The 7,555-nt window shown below is 45.0% G+C and overlaps 1 long non-coding RNA gene across 2 annotated transcripts in view; it reads left to right on the plus strand.

Annotated features, from left to right (window-relative positions):
• The window catches only part of LOC102409541, a 68,865-nt gene extending 63,544 nt beyond the window's left edge, over positions 1-5,321 (plus strand). Inside the window, exons 5-6 of one of the 2 annotated variants that reach the window (XR_006640836.1) lie at positions 667-740; positions 4,024-5,321. This is a non-coding gene — a long non-coding RNA (uncharacterized LOC102409541). The remainder of the gene's footprint in view (positions 1-666; positions 741-4,023) is intronic. The other variant, XR_006640834.1, reaches the window with a different exon arrangement.
• Positions 5,322-7,555: the final 2,234 nt, after the last annotated feature.

The following is a 7,555-nucleotide window of genomic DNA, read 5'->3' on the forward strand; positions in this document are numbered from 1 at the left end:
ATTCAATAACATGTTCTCTAGCAACTTTTCTCTTGAAGCGGCATTCATAGGTTGTAATGTTTAAATGTGTCCACAGGAGGGCAGCATTTACCACGACTTAACGACAAATAGCCTAAGTCAACTTCTGAAGACTAACCCACTTGAGATATTTTGTCTGCCAAACTGAATTTATTAAGAAATATCCACTTGGGTTTCCAATTTTTGCTTTTCAAAGGCTCAAATAAGAACCATCATATCTTTCAGATAACTCTGAGACGACCAGTGTTAAAATATATACCTGCCCCCCACCAAAATAGTTTTTAATTGGTCTTCTCACAGAGAAATGTAAGAAGAGTTACTAAAATGCTGAAAATTTTTTAAAAAGAGAGAAGGAAAGAATGGAGGTGAGGAAGGAAAGAAATAGAAAAAGAAGAACAGTAGGAAAAGAAATCTAAGCACCATTACGGCTTGGCAGATCCTAGGGTATCCAGAGGCTACCTGGATTTGAGAAACCCTCATTTTAGCCAGAGGAGTCCAACCATCTCCCCAGGGTAGGGTGGTCCCATTTTCCTTTTCAAAGTAGGACAGGAATTCTCTCTTGGATGGAGCGTCCTAATCTAGTCTCTGTTGGGGAAGTGCTAGATATGTGTTAAGGATCTTCCGGCTCATGGACGTTTCTCATCACAGGTTCCTGGCCAATGACAATCATTTTGAAGGTCAGAGGAACTTAATCATCTTGACCACATGGGAATATGCTTGAGGTCAGGGGCTCTATATGTCATTTTTTTCCTCCAATGCCAATGCAGAGCTTGGCATACAGAATAAATGAGTTGATGATAACACGTTAGAAACCAAGACGTGCTAGGAGATAGGCTTGAGCAGCCCCATTTTGCATGGAAAGGAAATGAAATTCAAAGGCATTTTCTTTCATGAAAGCACACAGTATAATTGGCAGCTTCTGTGTTGACTCCCAAAGAACACTTCCTTCTAGTATTCCCACCACACTGTGTTTTATCCCATCACCTTGGGACTGGGCTAAAAAATGATGACTGACTTTAATCAAAATATTATAGGTAAAGTGATGGGATGTCACTTCTGATTAGGTTATAACAGACTAAGTTTGCTCCCCACCCTGACCCTTCTCCGTATTTCGCTATCGCCCGCCCTCCCTCTCTCTCCCTCTCCCGCCCTCCCTCTCTCTCCCTCTCCCTCCCTCTCTCTCTTTCCCTCTCCCTCTCTTTCCCTCTCTCCCTGCCTCTGGCTCTTCTGATGAAGGAAGCTGCCATGTTGGGAGCTCCCTGTGGATGCCCACAGGAAGAAGCGGAGGCCTTCCGTCCAGCAGCCCATGAGGGGTCTGCCTGCGACCACACACCTGAGCAGAAAGCAGATCGACCCTCCCCCAGCTGAGCCAGCCGGTGAGACGGCAGCCCCATCTGACACCTGACATCCAGCTCAGCCACGGCCAGATCCTGACCCGTGGAGACTGGGGTTTGATACATGTTGTTTTGAGCCACTAAGTTTGGGTAATGTGTTTCACAACAGGAAGTGAACACACACCACTAATACCAGGCAATCAGATATTTGAAGGCCCATCTCAGACCAATTCCTGGACACCGTTTCCTGCTAACAACTAAATCATCAGAAGAGGTACCTTTGAATAGAAATTTCAAGAAAGGTCCAGAAAACAAAAACTATACAGAAGTAGAGCTAAACGTTATCCAACTCTCTCAGTTTACAGCTGGGAAACTGAGAGCCTGAGACTTTCTCAGAGCCCCCATGACATGTGGGAAGGGCCAGGGCCAAACCTAGTTATGTTTCTGCATCCAAAGTGTCTACAGGTTTCATCCTCACCTCGCTTGCTGTTTAAGGCAGCTGTGAGGTGTTCTGGGGTTCTGTGCACTAACGTGTTTTATATAAATGTCTTGTACATTTTATGTAGTGGCGAATATTTACTGCAAGAGTGGAGGCCAACGATACTTGGTCCTTGATGTTCACAATGAAGAGACGTTGCTCAGCATCTCTGTACACCCTTTTCTCTCCACCTCCCGCCCCAGCAACAAGAAACAGACATGAATGGATACTTGGATGCTTTCTAAACAGGAAACTGTAACCAACCTGACAAAGGGAAGAGGGAAGGAGCTAGTTATAAGAGCTAGATGTGGTAGTTTATCTGCCAGAGACTTGCAGATATTCTGTTGCTCCTGGGATATGAAGGTGGCTCAGAAGATGGAGAATTTTTCAGGATCCAAGGAATTCTCAAGAGAAAAAGAAAATAAAAAAAAAACAAACAGGGCCTTCTTTGCAGAAGACATTCAATAACGAATTACTAAGAAACTTTTCTCTTGGAGCTGCATTCATAGGTTGTAATGTCCACATGTGTCCACAGGAGGGCAGCATTTACCATGACTTAAAGCAGAATTTCCAACGCTGCCCTCTAAAAGACTACTTGAGATATTTTTATACCAAACTGAATTAAGAAATATCAACTTGGCTTTCCAATTCTTGCTTTTAATGGACACAGATAATAGCCATCGTATGTTTCAGATCACTCGGAGATAACCAGTGTTATCAAATTCCAGCAACTCCAATAATACTCTGCAGTTAGTCACCTTACACAGAAATGTAAGAAGAGTTATTAAAATGCTGATAACTAAAAAGAAAGAGAGAAGGAAAGAATGGGGGGAGGGAAGGAAAGAAAGAAGAAAGGAGGAAAGTAAGAGAAGAAGTCCGAGAACAGTTACGATTCCCCAGTTCCTTGGGAATCCATTGTCTCTGGCTTTGAAAAACCCTGATTTTAGGCAGAGCGGTTCAGCCATCTCCCCAGGGTAGTGTCCTGCCAATGCCCTTTTCAAAGTAGGACAGGCGTTGCTCCTTGGATAGAACTTCCTAATCTAGCCTGTGCTGGGGAAGTGCTAAATATTTGTTAAAGAAATATTCCAGCCCATGCAGCCTTCTCATCACATGTTCCTGGGCGGTGGCGAACTTTGGGAGGTGCGGCGGTGGTGTCTGGCACCCACTGAATGTGTATGTACCTACATTTTGAAGGCATGAGACTACAGAAGTAGATGTTTTCCTGGAACTCTCTTGCTTTTTTGGTGATCCAACGGATGTTGGCAATTTGATCTCTGGTTCCTCTGCCTTTTCTAAAATCAGCTTGAATATCTGGAAGTTCACGGTACACATACTGTTGAAGCCTGGCTTGGAGAATATTGAGCATCACTTTGCTGGCGTGTGAGATGAGTGCAATTGTACGGTAGTTTGAGCATTCTTTGGCATTGCCTTTCTTTGGGATTGGACTGAAAACTGGGCAGTGTAATTTCATTTTCCTTTTCAAAGTAGGACAGGCGTTCTTCCTGGGGTGGATCTTCCTAGTCTAGCTTATGTTGGGAAAGTGCTAAATATGCATTGAGAAAATCTTCTAGCTCAGGCAAGCTTCTCATCACATGTTCTTGGCCAATGACAATCGTTTGGGAATTGGAGTAGAGTATTTGGCATCTGCTGAATCTGTGTCTGCTTACAGTTTGGTGACGTAAACTTAGAGGGAGGAGACATCGGGCCAGTTCAAGGCAAGATGAAGCTAATCATCTTGACCAGACTGTAATATGCCAGAGGTCTATACTATACTAACATGCAAGACTCTACTCTATGTCATTGTTTCCTCCAATGCCAGTGCAGAGCTTGGCACCCCATATAAAAGAGTCTGTGATCACACATTAAAAACCAGGCATGCTAAGAGATAGGCAAGAGCAGCCCAATTTTAGGTATTGGGGTATAAAAGCATTTTCTTTCCTAAAGTGACAGTGTGATCAGCAGCTTCTGAAATTACTCCTAGAGAACCCTGTCTCCTGGTTTCCCCACCACACTGAGTTTTATCCCATCCCCTTGGGACTCACTTAAAATAATACAGCAAAAGCGTAGGGATGTCGCTTCTGAGATTAGGTTACCAAAGATTAACCTTCTCCCCACCCACCCCTCTCTTCCTCATTCTCCCTCCTTCTCTCTCTCTCTCTCTCTTCCCCCTTCTGCCTCTGGCTCTTCTCACAGTTCCCTTCTGATGAAGGAAACTGCCATGTTGGGGCTCCCTGTGGAGACGCCCACAGGAAGAAGCGGAGGCCTTCCATCCTTCAGCCCATGAGGAACTGAGGATTGCCCACGGCCACACACCTGGGCAGAAAGCAGATCGATCCTCCCCCAGCTGAGTCAGCAGGTGAGACGGCAGCCCCATCCGACACCTGACATCCAGCTCAGTCACGGCCAGATCCTGACCCGCGGAGACTGGGAGATGACACGTGTCGTTTTGGGGTGATGTACTTCACAACAGAGAATGAATACACATCACTAATACAAGTCAATCAGACATTTGAAGGCCCATCTGAGACTTCTTCCTGGGCATTTATATGCTAACAACTAAATCCTCAGAGGATGTACCTTTGGATAGAAATTTTAAAAGGGTCCAGACAAATCATATAAATGTAGAGCTAAACTTGTTCCTAAAGCTACTTTATCCAACATTCTCAGCTTACAGCTGGGAAACTGAGGTACTGAGCCTTTCTCAGAGCCCCCGTGACATTAGGGAAGGGCCAGGACCTCAGCCTGATCTGTTTCTCCATCTAAAGTGCCTACAGAGCTTCATCCTCACTTCCTTTGCTATTTAAGGCAGAAATGATGCTCTCCTGAGTTTTGCTGACTAACATGTTTTGTATAAATGCCCTCCACATGTTATGTAGTGGTGAATATTTGATGCAAAAGAGGAGGCCCAACAATACTCGCTCCTTGATGTTCGCAGTGAAGAGAAGTTGCTCTGTATCTCTTTATAGCCTTTGCTCTCCCCCTCACACCCCGGCAGCAATAGATGGACATGAATGGAATTGTTGGGAGCCCTGGATAACGGGATACCCAGATGCTTTCTGAACAGAAAATTGTCACCAGGCCACACACAGGCAAGAGGAAAGGAGCTAGTTATAAGAGCTAGATTGGTGGCTTATCATCCAGAGAATTGGGCTTCCCAGGTGGCACAGTGGTAATGAATTCCCCCACCAATTCAGGAGATACAAGAGACATGGATTCGATCCCTGTGTCTAGAAGATCCCCTGGAGGAGAAAATGGCTACCCACTCCACCATCCTGCCCTGAATTACTCCAAGGATAGAAGAACCTGGCCAGCTATAGCGCATGGGGTCACAGATAGTGGGGCAGTACTGAACACGCCACCTGTTCAGTACTTGGGCCACCTGATGTGAAGAGCTGACTCACTGGAAAAGACCCTGATGCTGGGAAAGATTGAGGCCAAGAGGAGAAGGGGACGACAGAGGATGAGATAGTTGGATGGCATCACCAACTCCATGGACATGGGTTTGAGCAAGCTCTGGGAGTCCTGGTGTGCTGCAGTCAATGGGGTGGCAAAGAGTTGAACACAACTGAGCAACTGCCCTGAACTGAACTGAAACGCACGCGCACACACACAGCCAGAGAACTGCAGATATTTTGTAGCTCCTGGGATGTGGAAAGTGGTTCAGAAGAATAAGGAGAATTTTTCAGGGTCCCAAGAAATCCTCAAAAAAAAAATAAAAATAAAAAACAGAGGCCTCTTTGCAGAAAACAGTTTATAAATTATCAAGCAACTTTTCTCTTGGAGCCTCATTCACAGGTTGTAATATCCAATGTGTCCACAGGAGGGCAGTATTTATCACAAATTAAAGCAGACTCTCCAGGTCGTCCTCTAACCCTTAAGATACTTTATCCATCAAAAGAAATTTATTAAGAAATATCAACTGAAAAAAAAAAAAAGAAAGAAATATCAACTGGGGTTTCCAACTTTTACTTTTCAAAGGCACAGATAATAGCCATCATATGTTTCAGATCACTCTGAGATGATCAGTGTTATCAAACTCCAGCACCCTCCAAAACATTTTGTAGTTTGCTTTCTCACAGAAAAATGCAAGAAGAGTTATTAAAATGTGGAAAATTAAAAAGGAGAGAAGAAAGCAATGGAGGGAGGGAAAGAGAGAAAGGAGAAAAGTAAGAGAAGTCTGAGAACCATTACGGCTTTCCTGTTCCCTGGGGATCCCAGGGCTCTGGTTTAGAGAAACCCTGCTGCTACTGCTAAGTCACTTCAGTCGTGTCCGACTCTGTGCGACCCCAAAGACGGCAGCCCACCAGGCTCCCCCGTCCCTGAGATTCTCCAGGCAAGAACACTGGAGTGGGTTGCCATTTCCTTCTCCAATGCCTGAAAATGAAAAGTGAAAGTGAAGTCGTTCAGTCATGTCCGACTCTTAGCGACCCCATGGACTGCAGCCTACCAGGCTCCTCCATCCATGGGATTTTCCAGGCAAGAGTACTGGAGTGGGCTGCCATCGCCTTCTCCGTAGAGAAACCCTAATTTTAGCCAAAGGAGCCCGGCCTTCTCGCCATGGTAGGGTCGTCCCATTTTCCTTTTCAAAGTAGGACAGACATTCTTCCTCTGATGGAACTTTCTAACCGAGCCTATGTTTGGGAAGTGCTAAATGTGTGTTAAGGAGATTATCTAGCTCGGGGAATTTTCTCATCACAAGTTCTTGGCCAATGATAATTGTTTTGGAGTTGGAGTGGTAGTATTTGGCATCTGCTGAATTTGTGTCTACCTACATTTTGGTGACATAAGCTTAGAGGGAAGAGACATCAGGTCAATTCAAGGCAAGACGAACCTAATCATCTTGACCAGACTGTAATACGCTTGAGGTCAGGGACTTAATGGTACATGTCATTTTTCCTCCAGTGCCAGTGTAGAGCTTGGCACATGGTATAAATGAGACGATGATAATGCATTAAAAACTGAGACGAATAAAGAGTATTAATTTTCCAGTGTCTGTGACCCAAGGTATTGTGGAAACGGGCAACGTACTATATATTCATTTGTATATGATCTGTGTTTAATTCCCAAGTTAAGATTTTAATACTCAACAAAATTCAAAGGATTGGAAAAGGAATATTGTGCATATTCTCCTATTTCGTTACACAGGTCCACTCTGGGGGCTGGTAAAATATCGGCCACATGTTGGTCACGCCGTCGCCTGCAGTAAAAATACTGGCCGCCAGATGGTGTAATTGCCATGTGTGTGCTTAGCCGCTCAGTCGTGTCCCACTCTTTGTCACCCCGTGGACTGTCGCCCGCCAGGCTCCTCTGTCCACGGGGATTCTGCAGGAAGAATACTGGAGTGGGTTGCCATGCCCTCCTCCAAGGGATCTTCCCAACCCCGGGACTGAACTCAGGTCTTCCGAATTGCAGGCGGATTCTTTGCCATCTGAGCTGCCAGGGAAGCCCAACTGCCTTTCTGTTTATCTCTCCTCTGCTGCCGTGTCCCTTCAGGTGGGTCACTGAGTGCTGGTCTCTGCTGATGAGACTAAATGGCCTTCAAATTCATTTTAATTACTAAACCTGGGAAGAGGAAAAAATAATGGACAGAATGATAGAGTTACAGCCAGACTCTTCACCTTTGAGTTCATCTGAGATTCAGGTTGATTTTATTGGAGGAGACAGAGAAGGAAACACAATTTCAGAAGCTCAGTTCCTATTTCTAACAGAATCAATGAGCTAGAGG

This window comes from Bubalus bubalis, chromosome 3 (genome assembly GCF_019923935.1).
Source record: "Bubalus bubalis isolate 160015118507 breed Murrah chromosome 3, NDDB_SH_1, whole genome shotgun sequence".
NCBI lineage: Eukaryota > Metazoa > Chordata > Mammalia > Artiodactyla > Bovidae > Bubalus > Bubalus bubalis.